This window comes from Triticum aestivum, chromosome 7A (genome assembly GCF_018294505.1).
Source record: "Triticum aestivum cultivar Chinese Spring chromosome 7A, IWGSC CS RefSeq v2.1, whole genome shotgun sequence".
Lineage (NCBI taxonomy): Eukaryota > Viridiplantae > Streptophyta > Magnoliopsida > Poales > Poaceae > Triticum > Triticum aestivum.
This window is the reverse complement of record NC_057812.1, coordinates 80,057,979-80,077,055: the sequence shown is the minus strand read 5'-3', so window position 1 is coordinate 80,077,055 and position 19,077 is coordinate 80,057,979.

Genomic DNA, 19,077 nt, shown 5'->3' with positions numbered 1-19,077 from the left:
TTTTTACTCCAAGTTTCGACCCCAAGGCTCAACATATAAATAGAGGGGTAGGGCTAGCACCCAAGACACATCAAGAAACACCAAGCCGTGTGCCGGCAATCCCGTCCCCTCTAGTTTATCCTCCGTCATAGTTTTCGTAGTGCTTAGGTGAAAGCCCTGCGAAGATTGTTCTTCACCAACACCGTCACCACGCCGTCGTGCTGCCGGAAATCATCTACTACTTCGCCCCTCTTGCTGGATCGAGAAGGTGAGGACGTCACCGAGCCAAACATGTGCAGAACTCGGAGGTGCCGTGCTTTCGGTACTTGGATCGGTCGGATCGTGAAGACGTTCGACTACATCAACCGCGTTGATATAACGCTTCCGCTTACGGTCTACGAGGGTACATAGACAACACTCACCCCTCTCGTTGGTATGCATCACCATGATCCTGTGTGTGCGTAGGATTTTTTTTGAAATTACTACGTTCCCCAACAGTGGCATCCGAGCCAGGTTTTATGCGTAGATGTTATGTGCATGAGTATAACACAAGTGAGTTGTGGGCGATATAAGTCATACTGCTTACCAGCATGTCATACTTTGGTTCGGTGGTATTGTTGGATGAAGCGTCCCGGACCGACATTACGTGTACGCTTACGCGAGACTGGTTCTACCGACGTGCTTTGCACACAGGTGGCTGGCGGGTGTCAGTTTCTCCAACTTTAGTGGAACCGAGTGTGGCTACGCCCGGTCCTTGCGAAGGTTAAAACATCACCAAATTGACAAACCATCGTTGTGGTTTTGATGCATATGTAAGAACGGTTCTTGCTAAGCCCGTAGCAGCCACGTAAAATTTGCAACAACAAAGTAGAGGACGTCTAACTTGTTTTTGCAGGGCATGTTGTGATGTGATATGGTCAAGGCATGATGCTATATTTTATTGTATGAGATGATCATGTTCTGTAACCGAGTTATCGGCAACTGGCAGGAGCCATATGGTTGTCGCTTTATTGTATGCAATACAATCGCCCTGTAATGCTTTACTTTATCACTAAGCGGTAGCGATAGTCATAGAAGCATAAGATTGGCGAGACGACAACGATGCTACGATGGAGATCAAGGTGTCGTGCCAGTGACAATGGTGATCATGACGGTGCTTTGGAGATGGAGATCACAAGCACATGATGATGATGGCCATATCATATCACTTATATTGATTGCATGTGATGTTTATCTTTTATGCATCTTATCTTTCTTTGATTGACGGTAGCATTATAAGATGATCTCTCACTAAATTTCAAGATATAAGTGTTCTCCCTCAGTATGCACCATTGCCAATGTTCGTCGTGCCCAGACACCATGTGATGATCGGGTGTGTAAGCTCTACGTCCATCTACAACGGGTGCAAGCCAGTTTTGCACACGCAGAATACTCAGGTTAAACTTGACGAGCCTAGCAGATGCAGATATGGCCTTGGAACACTCAGACCGAAAGGTCGAGTGTGAATCATATAGTAGATATGATCAACATAGTGATGTTCGCCATTGAAACTACTCCATCTCACGTGATGATCGGACATGGTTTAGTTGATATGGATCACGTGATCACTTAGAGGATTAGAGGGATGTCTATCTAAGTGGGAGTTCTTTAATAATTTGATTAACTGAACTTTAATTTATCATGAACTTAGTCCTGGTAGTATTAGCATATCTATGTTGTAGATCAATAGCTCGCAATGTTGCTCCCCATTTAATTTTTATATGTTCCTAGAGAAAACTAAGTTGAAAGATGTTAGTAGCAATGATGCGAATTGGATCCGTGATCTGAGGTTTATCCTCGGTGCTGCACAGAAGAATTATGTCCTTGATGCACCGCTAGGTGACAGACCTATTGCAGGAGCAGATGCAGATGTTATGAAAGTTTTGGCAAAAGCTCGGTATGATGACTACTTGATAGTTAAGTGCACCATGCTTTATGGCTTAGAACCGGGACTTCAAAAATGTTTTGAACGCCACGGAGCATATAAGATGTTCCAAGAGTTGAAATTGGTATTTCATACTCATGCCCGTGTCGAGAGGTATGAGACCTCTGATAGTACTTTGCCTACAAGATGGAGGAGAATAGCTCAACCATTGAGCATGTGATCAGATTGTCTGTGTACTACAATTGCTTGAATCAAGTGGGGGTTAATCTTCCAGATAAGACAGTAATTGACAGAATTCTCTAGTCACTATCACCAAGTTATTAGAACTTCGTGATGAACTATAATATGCAAGGGATGACGAACGTAATTCCTGAGCTCTTCGCGATGCTGAAATCGACGAAGGCAGAAATCAAGAAAGAGCATCAAGTGTTGATGGTTAACAAGACCACTAGTTTCAAGTAAAGGGACAAAGGTAAGAAAAGGGAACTTCAAGAAGAATGGCAAGCAAGTTGCTGGTCAAGTGAAAAAGCCCAAGTCTGGACCTAAGTCTGAGACTGAGTGCTTCTACTTCAAAGGAACTTTTCACTGGAATCGGAACTGCCCCAAGTATTTGGTGGATAAGAAGGATGGCAAATTGAAAAAAGCTATATTTGATATACATGTTATTGATATGTACTTTACTAGTGTTTATAGCAACCCCTTGGTATTTGATACTGGTTCAGTTGCTAAGAGTAGTAACTCGAAACGGGAGTTGCAGAATGAACAGAGACTAGTTAAGGGTGAAGTGACGATGTGTATTGGAAGTGGTTCCAAGATTGATATGATCATCATCGCACACTCCCTATACTTTGAAGATTAGTGTTGAACCTAAAATAAATGTTATTTAGTGTTTGCGTTGAGCATGAATATGATTTCATCATGTTTATTGCAATAGGTTATTCATTTAAGTTAGAGAATAATTGTTGTTCTGTTTGCATGAATAAAACCTTATATGGTTACACACCCAATGAAAATGGTTCGTTGGATCTTGATCGTAGTGATACACATATTCATAATATTGAAGCCAAAGGATGCACAGTTAATAATGATAGTGCAACTTATTTGTGGCACTGCCGTTTAGGTCATATTGGTGTAAAGCGCATGAAGAAACTCCATACTGATGGACTTTTGGAATCACTTGATGCTCGCGAACCATGCCTCATGGGCAAGATGACTAAGACTCCGTTCTCCGGAACAATGGAGCGAGCAACAAATTTGTTGGAAATCATACATACTGTTGTATGTGGTCCGATGAATATTGAGGCTCGCGTCGGGTATCATTATTTTCTGACCTTCACAGATGATTTGAGCAGATATGAGTATATCTACTTAATAAAGCACATGTCCGAAACATTTGAAAAGTTCAAAGAATTTCAGAGTGTGGAAAATCATCGTAACAAGAAAATAAAGTTTCTACGATCTGATCATGGAGGTGAATATTTGAGTTACGAGTTTGGTCTTCATTTGAAACAATGGGGAATAGTTTTGCAACTCACGCCACCCGGAACACCACATCGTAATGGTGTGTCCGAACATCGTAACCATACTTTATTGGATATAGTATAATATATGATGTCTCTTACCGATTTACCACTATCATTTTGGGGTTATGCATTAGAGACAGCTGCATTCAAGTTAAAAAGGGCAACATCTAAATCCGTTGAGATGACACAGTATATACTGTGGTTTAGCAAGAAACCCAAGTTGTCGTTTCTTAAAGTTTGGGGCTGCAATGCTTATGTGAAAAAGTTTCAACCTGATAAGCTCAAACCCAAATCGGAGAAATGTGTCTTCATAGGATACCCAAAGGAGACAGTTGGGTACACCTTCTATCACAGATCCGAAGGCAAGACATTCGTTGCTAAGAATGGATCCTTTCTAGAGAAGGAGTTTCTCTCGAAAGATGTGAGTGGGAGGAAAGTAGAACTTGATGAGGTAATTGTACTTGCTCCCTTATTGGAAAGTAGTTCATCACAGAAATCTGTTCCTGTGACTCCTACACCAATTAGTGAGGAAGCTAATGATGATGATCATGTAACTTCAGATCAAGTTACTACCGAACCTCATAGGTCAACCAGAGTGAGATCCGCACCAGAGTGGTATGGTAATCATGTTCTGGAGGTTATGTTACTAGACCATGACGAACCTATGAACTATGAAGAAGCGATGGTGAGCCCAGATTCCGCAAAATGGCTTGAGGCCATGAAATCTGAGATGGGATCCATGTATGAGAACAAAGTGTGGACTTTGGTTGACTTGCCCGATGATCGATGAGCCATTGGGATTAAATGGATCTTCAAGAGGAAGACGGACGCTGATAGTAGTGTTACTATCTACAAAGCTAGAATTGTCGCAAAAGGTTTTGGACAAGTTCAAGGTGTTGACTACGATGAGAGTTTCTCACTCGTATCTATGCTTAAGTCTGTCCGAATCATGTTAGCAGTTGCCTCATTTTATGAAATCTAGCAAATGGATAAACAAAACTACATTCCTTAATGGATTTATTAAAGAAGAGTTGTATATGATGGAACCAGAAGGTTTTGTCAATCCTAAAGGTCCTAAACAAAATATGCAAGCTCCAGCGATCCATCTATGGACTGGTGCAAGCATCTCGGAGTTGGAATATATGCTTTGATAAGTTGATCAAAGGATATAGTTTTATACAGAGTTGTGGTGAAGCCTGTATTTACAAGAAAGTGAGTGGGAGCACTACATCATTTCTGATAAGTATACGTGAATGTCATATTGTTGATCGGAAATAATGTAGAATTATTCTGCAAAGCATAAAGGAGTGTTTGAAAGGAGTTTTTCAAAGAAAGACCTCGGTGAAGCTGCTTACATATTGAGCGTCAAGATCTATAGAGATAGATCAAGACGCTTGATAAGTTTTTTCAATGAGTACATACCTTGACAATATTTTGAAGTATTTCAAAGTGGAATAGTCAAAGAAAGAGTTCTTGCCCGTGTTACAAGGTGTGAAGTTGAGTGAAGACTCAAAACCCGACCATGGCAGAAAATTGAAAGAGAATGAAAAGTCATTCCCTATGCCTCAGTCATAGGTTCTATAAAGTATGCTATGCTGTGTACCAGACCTATTGTGTACCTCACCAAGAGTTTGGCAAAGGAGTACAATAGTGATCTAGGAGTAGATCACTGGACAGCGGTCAAAATTATCCTTAGTGGAATAAGGATATGTTTTCTCGATTATGGAGGTGACAAAATGGTTCATCGTAAAGGGTTACATCGATGCAAGTTTTGACACTAATCCAGATGATTCTAAGTCTCAATCTAGATACATATTGAAAGTGGGAGCAATTAGGTAGATTAGCTCCGTGCAGAGCATTGTTGACATAGAAATTTGCAAAATACATACAGATCTGAATGTGGCAGACCCGTTGACTAAACTTCTCTCACAAGCAAAACATGATCACACCTTAGTACTCTTTGGGTGTTAATCACATAGCATTGTGAACTAGATTATTGACTCTAGTAAACCCTTTTGGTGTTGGTCACATGACGATGTGAACTATGGGTGTTAATCACACATGGTGATGTGAACTATTGGTATTAGATCACATGGTGATGTGAACTAGATTATTGACTCTAGTGCAAGTGGGAGACTGAAGGAAATATGCCCTAGAGACAATAATAAAGTTATTATTTATTTCCTTATATCATGATAAATGTTTATTATTCATGTTAGAATTGTATTAACCGGAAACATAATACATGTGTGAATAAATAGACAAACAGAGTGTCACTAGTATGCCTCTACTAGACTAGCTCGTTGATCAAAGATGGTTATGTTTCCTAGACATAGACATGAGTTGTCATTTGATTAACGGGATCACATCATTAGGAGAATGATGTGATTGACTTGACCCATTCCATTAGCTTAGCACTCGATCGTTTAGTATTCTGCTATTGCTTTCTTCATGACTTATACATGTTCCTATGACTATGAGATTATGCAACTCCCATTTACCGGAGGAACACTTTGTGTGATACCAAACATCACAACATAACTGGGTGATTATAAAGGTGCTCTATAGGTGTCTCTGAAGGTACTTGTTGGGTTGGCGTATTTCGAGATTAGGATTTGTCACTCCGATTGTCGGAGAGGTATCTCTGGGCCCACTCGGTAATGCACATCACTTAAGCCTTGCAAGCATTGCAACTAATCAGTTAGTTGCGGGATGATGTATTATGGAAAAAGTAAAGAGACTTGCCGGTAACGGGATTGAACTAGGTATTGAGAAACCGACGATCAAATCTCGGGCAAGTAACATATCGATGAAAAAGGGAACAACGTATGTTGTTAAGCGGTCTGACCGATAAAGATCTTCGTAGAATATGTAGGAGCCAATATGGGCATCCAGGTCCCGCTATTGGTTATTGACCAGAGAGGTGTCTCGGTCATGTCTACATAGTTCTCGAACCCGTAGGGTCCGCATGCTTAGTGTTCGTTGATGATATAGTACTATGAGTTATGTATGTTGGTGACCGAATGTTGTTCGGAGTTTTGGATGAGATCACAGATATGACGAGGAACTCCGAAATGGTCCGGAAGTAAAGATTGATATGTGGATAGTAGTGTTTGATCTCCGGAAGGGTTCCGGAATCCATAGGAAGGGGTTCCGGATGTTTCCCAAAATGTTTGGGCACGAGAACACTTTATCTGGGCCATAGGGAAAAGCCCAAGAGGTTTTTGGAAAGCGCAAAAGGAAGTTTTGCGGAGTCTATGGGCCAGACGCCAGGGTCCCTGGCTTCTGGGTGCAGACACTGGGAACCCTAGCGTCTGGCCCTGGAGTCCGAGAAGGACTCTTACCTTTCGGGTGAAACCGACTTTGTGGAGGCTTTTACTCCAAGTTTCGACCCCAAGGCTCAACATATAAATAGAGGGGTAGGGCTAGCACCCAAGACACATCAAGAAACACCAAGCCATGTGCCGGCAATCCCGTCCCCTCTAGTTTATCCTCCGTTATATTTTTCATAGTGCTTAGGTGAAAGCCCTGCGAAGATTGTTCTTCACCAACACCGTCATCATGCCGTCATGCTGCCGGAACTCATCTACTAATTCACCCCTCTTGCTGGATCGAGAAGGCAAGGACGTCACCGAGCCAAACGTGTGCAGAACTCGGAGGTGTCGTGCTTTCGGTACTTGGATCGGTCGAATCGTGAAGACGTTCGACTACATAAACCGCGTTGATATAACGCTTCCGCTTACGGTCTACGAGGGTACGTAGACAACAGTCTCCCCTCTCGTTTCTATGCATCGCCATGATCCTGTGTGTGCATAGGAATTTTTTTGAAATTACTATGTTCCCCAACAGCTGGATGAACAGTAGCCCATGGAGGGGTGCTTGAACAGGACCCCATGGAGAGGGCTGGTTGAACAGTAGCCGGTGGAGGAGCGGTGGAGGCTGGATGAACAGGAGCCCGTGGATGAACAGTCGCAGGTGGAGGCTGGAGGAGGTGGACGGTGGATGAACATGAGCCTGTGGAGGTAGTCCATAGTGGATGAACAGTAGACCGTGGAGGCAGTCGACGGTGGAGATGAACATTATCCCGTGGAGTCCCTTTTGCGGTACGCTGCACCCCTCCCGATGAACAGGACCCCCGTTTCGACCGTAGCGCTCCAACACAAGTCTGTTTCCTCCGTTTTGCGGTATGCCACACCCCTCCCGATTAACAGGACCCCGTTTCGACCGTAGGAGGTCCGTTTCCTCCGTTTTGCGGTACGCCAGACCCCTCCCGATGAACAGGATCCCGTTTCAATCGTGGCCGGTCAAACACAAGGTTGTTTCCTCCGTTCTGTGGTACGCCATGCCTCATTTCCATGGGCTGTTCCATCCAAGCCGGTTGGCTCCCGATGAACAGCACGCGTTGCGTTGCCTCCCGATGAACACGACGCATTCCGTTGACTCCCCATGAACACGACGACGACGTAGTTTCTCCGTTTCGACCCAGCCACAGCCATGTACACGAGCCCTGGCCATACATATGCGCGAGTAGGCGTTCGAGACCCCGCCTGTATGTACGGACGTGTCCGTATTTACTTTCTTGCACCCTGGCTGCTGTACGTACGTGTACATGCTACGTGCGCGCCTCTACTATGACACGTGCCCTTCCTTACACGGACACGGTTCATCGCTGCAGCCTGCAGACAGACCGACCGTATGTACGTACACGTTCGCGACCAGAATGACAATGCTATGTACGCTTCGACCGGGTGGGTCCCAACTGTCAGGCACTTCCTTGCGTGCAAAGATGTAGCTGGTGGGTCCCAGCAGTCAGGAGGAAAACATTTTTTTGTGAAATACAATGGCCCGTCCGGTGGGTCCCTGCTGTCAGGTGGAGGATCAATATTTTCCGCGTAATAATGAGGCGCTTCCTTGCTGTGGCCGTGGAACCATATGTCAGCCTCTCCATGTACAGTACTCTTTCGATGGAAGTTGTTCCTTGACCACGTTGACCACGCTGTGCCGAGAGCACCAGGGCGGTGGATGATGGCGAGGCCTAGGAAGGGGACGACGCGGAGCTGGGGAAGACGCGGCAGTGGATGCCCACACGGAGAGGAGTACGAGGGTTCACTGGTTCGATTTTGGTGTGAGGCTACCGTCACTGCAGAATAATAGGGGGTGTGGGTGAGTGCAGGGATGACCTGGCCAGCGGTGGGAGTATTATGGGGTGGTGAGGCCTCCAGGGCAGCATAGCCGACCATGGAAGGCAGGAGCAGGCGGCACGACCGGCGCTGCTTTGGGCGGCTGGAGCAAGAAGACCAGAGGTTGAAGAAGCACTACAGCTATTGGATGTACATCGTACGGTCACTGGAGCTAGAATTGTTCATATTGACTAAGTTGACAAAGCCCTCCGTCCCTGTCAACTCAGTAGGCCCACAAGTTAGCCTCCCACTATGCTAGGTCCCAGCTAGCAGGGTTGTATTCATTTTTGTGTGCGTAATAAGGAGGCACTTCCTTGCGTGTGAAGATATAGCTGGTGGGTCCGACCTGTCAGCGGAGGGAACGTTTTTTTCACGAAATACAGAGGCCCTTCTGGTGGGTCCAAGATGTCAGGTGCAGGAATCATTATTTTGCGCGTAATAAGGAGGCATTTCCTTGTGTGTGGTCGTGGACCCAGTTGTCAGCCTTTCCACGTACAGTCCACGTCCGATGGATGTCGTTCGTTGAACATGTTGACCACACCGTGCCGAGAGCACCAGGGTGGTGGACGGCGGCGAGGCCTAGGAAGGGGACGACGCGGAGCCGGGGAAGACACGGAAGTGGATGCCCACGCAGAGAGGAGTACGAGGGTTCACTGGTTAGGCTGCGGTGTGAGGGTGCCGTCGCCGCAGAATAACAGGGAGTGTGGGTGAGTCGAGGGATGGCCTGGCCAGCGGCGGGAGTAGTAGGGGCGGTGAGGCCTCTGCGGCAGCAGAACCGGCCATGGGAGGCAGGAGCAAGCGGCACGACCGGCGCTGCTTTGGGCGGCTGGAGGAAGAAGACCAGATGTTGAAGAAGCACGACGGCCATTGGATGGACATCGTACGGTCACTGCAGCTAGAATCGTTTATATTGACTAAGCTGACAAAGCCCTTGGTACGCGTCAACTTAGTAGGCCCACAGGCCAGCCTCCGAAACAATGCTCCCAGATGTCAAGGGGAGGAATCATTTTTTTTGCTGAAGCTACAATATCCGAGATTGAAGAAGAAGCACGACATCCATTGGATGGACTTCCAACAGCCACTGCTGCTAGAACCATGTGTTGACTATAAGTTGACAAAGCCTTGCATACGCGTCAACTAACTTTTTTTAGGGACGCGTCAACTTAGTAGGCCCACAAGTGTGTACAACCCATTTGCGATTTGTAAGAATGTACAACCCATTTTTGAATTCTAATGGAATTCACTACATCCAGTTTACAGTTTGTTAAAAGTACAACCATTTTCTAGCTAGGACAATGACTAATAATTTCAACCACCTGTTCAAAACAGAATTCAATAAAATTTCCCACATTTTGATGGGATCCGAAATATTTTTATCCCGAAATTTCTAGTCAGATTAAATACAATTTCACTATAAATATGTATTGCGTAAAAATCCAACAAAACATTGCATCCGCAACAATTAATGAAATTAAAATTTTCAAAATCCAAAAATAATATTTTATAAACTAATTACACGTTTGGTGCATTTTTTATAGTTACTGCCCAGTTTTTATAATTACATCCCATTTAATATTTCTTAAAGCCCATTTTCCTGTTAAGCCTAATGCATCCCTCCTAGGAAAGATTTGCAGCCCAGCAGGGCGGAGAATAACAAGTTGACCTTGCCTGGGTATTCCTCAAAAATAAGTATAGCTGGGCTAGCCATTTTCAGCTTGAAAAAAATAATAATATCTGGGCTTCTTGTGCAATTCTCTCGTTTATTGACTACATAGTTAACAATGGTGTTGGACCGTGATGTCAGGAAATCAGGAGGAAGCAAAAAAAAAAGTTGTACATAATAAGGAGGCACTTGCGTACGTACGGCTATGGCCCTAGTGGGTCCCTACTGTCATCCAGTCAAAATAAAGTCATCTCCTGAATCCTCATGTTCGTTGACCATGTTGACAATCCTCGGTGCCACGGCGAGCGCAACAACTTGAAGGACGACGGAGAGGGCCTCACGGGCCCTACGGATGGTCTGATATAGCGCCCCTACTCATTCAGGAAGCCAGGATCATCGGACACCTATGAGCACCTTCGAGAGACTGAGCCGACATGAAACGGCAAGGCCGTGCTTGGGAGCTCTGGTTTATTTCACACCTGTATTAAGATACAAGTGTAATTTACTCGTCATCGGAAACAACACATAAAATACTGGCGTAATGAAACCAAGGGTCCGAGGTCTGTAAGTAAAACCGGTGGGTTATGCGTGTAATTTGAGAGACCAGTGTATATTTTACTAGTCGAAATCGACCAACCAAGCGCTTCGCCTGAGACCATCTGCTTTTATTTACAAGCATTAGTTTTACAAGTGGTTTTGGTTGGAAAATGACAATCCAATCACGGCCTAAGATGATGAGTTGGTCGAAAGATCATATGGTTTCACCTCTAACATACCTGAGTTGTCGTATAGGCTATGAATGAAACATAAGACAATGAACTTCTTAAGCACAGAAACAATAGAAGAGGATGATCTTCATAAAATGCAAATCACATGCATTAGCTCAACATGCAAAACAATATGAAGCATTACTCCCAGGAGGCACGGTGAATAGCTCGTGATGCCGCATGCCACAGCATTCCAAGCTCCACTTTGCAATCAAACTCACAAGGCCTGGCATTACTTAGATAACATTCAGAACAAACTCTTAAAATACCTTACCTAAGTCAACATTCATGTGACTATGCATCTCAGCTGAGTAAATATTTCTGAACTGAAGACAGGAATAGGGAAAAACGATTGACGTTGCTCACAGCAAAGGGTGTCCCCCACTCAAAAATATGAAATGCATGTCTTCTGGCTAACATCAATGAGCAAAATTTGACAAGGTTTTTCAATTCCAATATATTAAACTAATGTCTTCTTGCTAACATCAATGATTAAACTTTAACAAGCTTTTCCCATTCAAAATATGTAATGCCTATGATTGTGGAACAGGCAGGGTTTGTCATCAGTTTGTCAACTGATAGTCCGGTGGCTCAAGGTGACAATGAATGATTAGAGAACCATTCCATGTATTGTGCATGATGAAGTATTATGGAGGACACAAACCATCTGAACATTTTGTGCAGTTCCACTAAAATCAAGCTAAGCATCCCTGTGGATTTCGTATTTATGTTCTGCAAGAAAACAAAGACACATCAGCATACACATGAATACTAGCCCCAGTGTCAACCCACCAATCGGTGGACTAACAAACTGAAAGTACGATGGACAGATTACCATACTCAGATGACCCGTCATTGTTGCTTAGAATGACATTGACAGACTTGGAGTCCTATCATGCCTTCTTGTACTTGTTTGGGCACTTTTTGCCAAGTGCACTCCACGTGTTGTAGAGTTGCCTCTGCTCTGTGGAGACTAGTCATGTCACCAGCGTCTACTAATACTCTGTAGAGCTTCTCGATCATTCCTTGTGTAATGTAGCACAAACAGTGACTGCTTCTTTCAGCAAAGTGGCAAGACCAACTAGACCCACTAATGCAGCAGTTTGCCTTAGACACATTGCCTCCTGTTGTGTAGTTCAACTAAAATTACAGTTGGAAAACCTAGCTTTAATTTTGATATCCCTATAAGCAACAATAGGTATAAGGGAAACAATTACTGAGAAATAACGGTTGATGACTTGTACTCCTAGAAGAAAAATATCTACTAATCTACCTTATCTTAATGGGAAACAAAGCAGGAGAGTAGAAATTCTCCATTAGTGTGATTCATTCATATTAACTGAGACATTATCTTAACAATGCCTTGTTTCAACATGTATAAAGAACAACAAAGTAGAAAAGTACCATTCCTAAAACAATGCGACTGATTCATTTTAACAGACACATTATCTTAACAATACCTTGGTTAAACATGTAGAAAGAACTACAAAGCAGGATAGTACCATTTGTAAAACACTGTAACTGATATATAATAACAGAGACATTATCTGAACAATACATTTGTTATACATGTACTCCGGCTGATCCCTAACAGAAATGGTACTCCCGCCGATCCCTAACAAGTGTTGCGGTTTTGAACTAAGATTCAGTAGTTAATTCTAAGGAAAGTCAGTACTGACCTTTCAAGGCCAAAATTTGAAACAACTTGTGAGGAAGACCTAAAAGAGATCTCAACACATATATGGAAATCCGGTCTCCTTTTGTGCAGTTCCACCAAAATTAAGTGAAGAAAAATGTCGCAATAGCAACAAGTTGAATAGATATCCCTGTTTTAACAGAGGCAAAAAAGGAATCAATTACTGGCCAATAAAGGAGGATGATACATGCGGCCACAAAAATGGTAATCCCACCAATCCCTAACATGTGTTGTAGTTTTGAACTAAGATTCAATAGTTAATTCTGAGAGTGGCATTGCTTAATTTTACCGGCGGCATTAGATTAACAAAAAGCATAAACAGTTCTAGGGAAGAGTGTAACACCCCAGATCTGATCCGCCAGGTGTCTTCCGTTTATTCGCCATCATTGCCACATCATTTGCTTGCGTGCTGCATTTTACCATGTCATCATATGCATTGCATAATCATGTTTTCAAAACTTTCATCCGCCCCGGTCGCCCAGCTTCTTCCGTTGTCCGTTCCGAGCCTAACCACACTCGCACGCGCCTGCGACACCTCCGAAATAGTATTTTATAAGTGGCATAAAAACATTCTTGGAATGGGATGAAACTTGGAGAGCAGCCTGGTTATAGTGTAGGTAGACCGCCTGTCAAGTTTCGTCGCATTCAGAGTCCGTTTGATAGCCCAACCACCATTCGTAGCGGCTCCATTGTCGGTATTTTCGTCGGACGTTTTTGGTCTCCGGAAACCCGTGCCGGGCCGCATTCCGTCTCTCTCTTCTCAGCTCAAGCCCTCATCCACACAACCAACTAGGCCCAACTACCCCCTTCTGCTCCGGACCGTCCGATGGCGATCGAACGGCTCCGAAACGGAGCAAAACTCTCAACCCTAGACCCCTTTCCTATTTAAACCCCATCCCATGACATTTTTGGGCATCCCTAGCACCTCTACCTAACCCTAGCCTCCCCCTCGGATAAGCCGCTGCCGCCTCCCACCCTCTCCTCGAGTTCTGACGCCGGCCACCTCCTCAGCGCCACTTGGCAAGTCACCAGTGGGTGCGCCGTCCTCCACCCCCTCAGCGAAGGCCACGTGCCCTCCCCAGCGCTCCACTTCGCCGCAAGCCTGCCAGGCCCATCGCGGGACCTCACGAAGCCCGAAGCCGCGCCGCCGCAGCCCGTGAGGGCCTGGGCGCCCCGCTCACCGCGACCTAGCGCCGCATCGCCCGGCTCCCCCGTGGGCGCCGCGGCACCTCGCCCTTTGTCGTCACGCCGCTGCACCACATCGCCAGTGGACCCCGCCTCCTCTATCGCCCAGGTTGCCCGCACCTCGTCCCCATGGTTCCTCTCCCCTGGATCCATCTCTCTCACCCCTCTATGACCTCCCGCAGGAGCCGCCATGGATGGCCGCACAAGCTCCGCCGCCGGTGACCTCGCCTCCATTCTGCCCCGTCGGCCCCGGATCTGGCCGGAATGGACCCCGAGTGGTCGGATCCGCCCGCTCCCGGCCTCCTCCGTGCCCCACGTCCTCGCCGGCGAGCTCCCCCGCCGCGGTCCCGATCTGGACGCCGCCCCCATCCCGCGAACCAAACGACCCCGCTGCACCACCCCGTCCGTTTTCGCCTGAGGTTGTTTTTTTGGCTAAGTCCCCGAAACCTCATGTTCTGGTGCCCTGTTCATCATGTCATAACTCTCCGCATACTGCTCCATTTTGTGAGTGTAATATATCAAAATGTTCAATGTGAGATGCTCTTCATTTCATTCCATCGTGACATGCTTGTTTGAGTTCATCTTGATGCCCTAATCATTGTTGCAAGAGTGCTATGTAATGTTGTCTGCTGTAGTTTAACAAAACTTGCTCATTTGTCATTTTACATCTTTTTGTGTGATTTTCTTTTGAGCATGAAGTCTACATGTGTTATGAGCTAAAATATGCCATGTTTGCTGTGGTGCAATCCACTATTAATGATATGCCATGTGTTGCTTGTTACAAGCTTGCAAAGTAGCCTCCGTGATGTTGCTGATTTCTGTGACTTAGTCATTTCTAATGTCTGAAACTGTTATGTTGTGATGCTTCATAAACCTACTTCTACAAGTCATTATATGCTTAATCTGGAGATGTTCACTAAGGATGTTTTGTTATACATTTGATGCGCTATCAATCCATGCCTTTGGTTGCATTTATAGCCTGTTGAAGCTTGTTGTAATATTGCTCTCAAATTGCTAAATAATGTAGCTGTCAGCCTGTTAACTTTAAGTTCAGTTTTGCCATGTGTTTTGCTAGTGGTCCATGCACCCTATGAACTTTATATTGCCATGCTTAGCTTCATGTACATGTATTCTTACTATTGGTTACCTTGTCATGCCATTTAATGCTTTGTAGTGAGTTGTACAAGCTCACCAACATGCCTACTTATTGTTGTTCCTGCCATGGGCTGTTATTTTCAGTAAGTCTGAATCTGTCATATCAGTTGCCATGTTTGCATGGATCCTACCATCTTTTCTGTTGATCTTTGGAATAAGTTTAGTAAGTGAGTTTTGTTAATTGCTTTTAGTACTAGCATGCCATGCCTTTGGTTGCCATGATAAGTTCCTGTAGCATGTTGTTTGATAGCTCTAAACATCGCAACTTGATGTTATTTCTGCCATGCACAGTGATTTCTGCTAAGTCTGTCAAACTGTTATTATTTGCAATCTTGCCATGTCCTTTTGAGCATGTTCTAGTGATTTCTGGAGATAGCTCAGTGTTCATGTTTTATTAATATTCACCTGTACATCATGTCCATGCCTTTTGTTTTCATGTTGAGGTGCTGTAGCATGTTGTTTTGATACTTGCAAGTTGCCTAGTTGCTGTTTTGGACAGCTTGTCCTTTAAACTTGTTTCATGCGTATGTGTTGAACCGTTGCTCCGTTTTGAGTGTGCTCTACATGAAACTTGCTTAGTTTTGCATGTAGTTTCATGTTACCTTGTTGCATCCATGTTTTGAGAGTATGTTTGCTTGATGTTTGAATGCATTTTGCATCGATGCCATGTTTAACTTGTTTTGCTCATATCTTCTAGGCCGTAGCTCCAAATTAAATGAACTTTATATGTAACTTAACTAGAATTTCATGTATATCATTTTGGTGCATCTTAACTTGCTGTTTAACAACTTGAACATAGGGTTTATTCATATCTGGACCAATTTTGAAATTTGCATATGGGGACTTACCAGAATTGTTATATGTTGTTTCCGGCCTCATTTAAACTTGCTTTGATGTGTTGTTCTTGTATGCATCATCTCTTGCCATGCGTAGCCTCATGTAGCCTTGTCATGCATCATACTTGGTTGAGCATAATGCCTTGTTCATGTGTGGTGTGTTTACCATGTTGTGTGCTTCTTCTCGATAGTTCCCGTTTCGTTGCGATCGCGAGGATTCGTTCGTCTACGCTTGGTTCATCTTCGTGGATTCATCTTCTTTATGGACTCGTTCTTCTTCCTAGCAGGATTTCAGGCAAGATGGCCATCACCTTGGATCTCATTACTACCATAGCTATGCTAGTTGCCTCGATGCTATCGCTATGCTACGTTACCTACCACTTGCTCATCAAGCCTCCCAAATTGCCATGAACCTCTAACCTTTGTCACCCTTCCTAGCAAACGTTGTTTTGCTATGTTACCGCTTTTGCTCAGCCGCTCTTATAGCGTTGCTAGTTGCAGGTGAAGATTGCTCCATGTTGGATTATGTTTATGTTGGGATATCACAATATCTCTTATATTATTAATGCATCTATATACTTGGTAAAGGGTGGAAGGCTCGGCCTTATGCCTGGTGTTTTGTTCCACTCTTGCCGCCCTAGTTTCCATCATATCGGTATTATGTTCCTGGATTTTGCGTCCCTAACGCGGTTGGGTGTTATGGGAACCCCTTGATAGTTCGCCTTGAATAAAAATCCTCCAGCAAGGCCCAACATTGGTTTTACCATTTGCCTAACAACCTATTACCTTTCCCTTGGGAGTAATTAACCCGAGGGTCCTCTTTATTTTAGCCCCCCCCGGGCCAATGCTTCTCTAAGTGTTGGTCCAAACTAGAGCCACTTGCAGCGCAACCTCAGGGAAACTTGAGGTCTGGTTTTAGTTGTACGTAGTGCTCATTCGGTCGTGGCCTGAGACGAGATACGCACGGCTACTATCAGGGTGTCGGCACGCCGGGAGGTCTTGCTGGTCTTGATTTACCATTGTTGAAATGTCTTGTAACCGAGATTCTGAGTCTGATCGGTTCTTCCCGGGAGAAGGAATATCCTTCTTTGATCGTGAGAGCTTATAATGGGCTAAGATGGGACACCCCTGCAGGGTTTGAACTTTCGAAAGCCGTGCCTGCGGTTATGTGGCAGATGCGAATTTGTTAATATCTGGTTGTAGAAAACTTGAAGTAAACTCTTCTAAAATACACCAACCGCGTGCGTAACCGTGATTATCTCTGTTCGGGGTTGTTCGGGAGGAGAACACGGTTTTGGGTTATGTTTGACATAAGTAGGAGTTCAGGATCACTTCTTGATCATTACTAGTTGACGACCGCTTGTTAAGCTCCTCTTCTCGCTCTTGTTTTGTAAGTTAGCCACCATACATGCTTAGTCGCTGCTGCAACCTCACCACTTTACCCCTTACCCATTAAGCTTTGCTAGTCTTGATACCCATGGTAATGGGATTGCTGAGTCCTCGTGGCTCACAGATTACTACAAGAACAGTTGCAGGTACAGGTTATGCGATGATCATGACGCGATAGCGATGTTTACTTGTTTTGGAGTTCTTCTTCTTCTTCGTCGATCTTGGGTTAGGTTCCTGGTCGGCAGCCTGGGCTAGCAGGGTGGATGTCGTTTGAGTTTCTGTTTATGTTTCATCCGTAGCCGGATGTTATTTCCCTTGTATGATATTGTTGTATTCTTGCGGCATTTGTATGCCTTGTATGTATCCCCATCTGTTTTGTAATGTTGATGTAATGATACCCACCTTGCAAAAGCGTCTTCAAGATGCGCTTCTATCCTTGGTGGGACCTTCGAGTTCCTTTAGGATAGGGTTGCTTCTTGGGTGTGACAAGTTGGTATCAGAGCCTTGACCGACCTTAGGAGCCCCCTTGTTTGATCGTGTAGCTTGGCCGCTGTCGAGTCTAGAAGAAAAGTTTTTCGGAGTCTAGTTATATGGGAGAGTAGGAATTCTTTTTACTCCTCAGCCCCCTTCGTCGCTCTAGTGAGAAATCTTGACGTAGATGTTTCGACTTACTTCTCTTCCCCTTCAAATTTTCTTTAGGATCACGCGGTTAGTTTTCGTTCGTTGTCTATCCTCTTTTCAATCTGACGCACCTCTCTTCGAGTGGTTTTGATCCTCGTCATCTTTTGCAATATCAATCCTTAGTTCTTTTCAATCGACGTTGTTTCCCTGTCCGAAGTTGTCCTTGTTTTTCCCACCCGCCCACCCTTCTTCTTCTCCGAACCGGAGTCCATAATCGAGTATCCATCCTACTCGTGCGAAGCCTTTGCATTCTCTCCTCAATTATTTCAACCGGAGCTTTTCTCTTCAAGTTATTCGTCGATTCCTTGTTTAAGTTGCCCGTGTTTTCCCACCCTCCCACCCCTTATATTCCCGGAGTCTGAGCCTCTATTCGAGCATCAATTTCACTCGTGCGGAACCTCTTTAGTCTTTCCTCAATTGTCTCAAACAGTGAATTCTCGCCTAGTTAATCGTTCTTCGTCTCATTTCCTTTTCCGGTGGATCCAATTCAAGTTTTCGTTGTTGGTCATATTCTTTTCATCAACTCAAGTGTTTTCCCCTTGCTTGTTCCTCCTCTCGCCATTCTATTATCCCAGAGTGTTGAAGACATCTCAGAAGATTCATGTTTGCATCCATTTAAGTTGAGGTTGTCACCTCATTCAAGTCTTTTAGCTGTTCCGGTGCATCATCTCTTCTACAATACTTTCCAATGGTGTTTCTTTCCAATGAACCATCTTCTACAAAGCTATAGTTGATATACATGTTATTGATGTGTACTTTACTAGTGTTTATAGCAACCCCTCAGTATTTGATACTGGTTCAGTTGCTAAGAGTAGTAACTCGAAACGGGAGTTGCAGAATGAATAGTGACTAGTTAAGGGTGAAGTGATGATGTGTATTGGAAGTGGTTCCAAGATTGATATGATCATCATCACACACTCCCTATACTTTTGAGATTACCGTTGAACCTAAAATAAATGTTATTTAGTGTTTGCGTTGAGCATAAATATGATTTGATCATGTTTATTGCAATACAGTTATTCATTTAAGTTAGAGAATAATTGTTGTTCTGTTTACATGAATAAAACCTTATATGGTTACACACCCAATGAAAATGGTT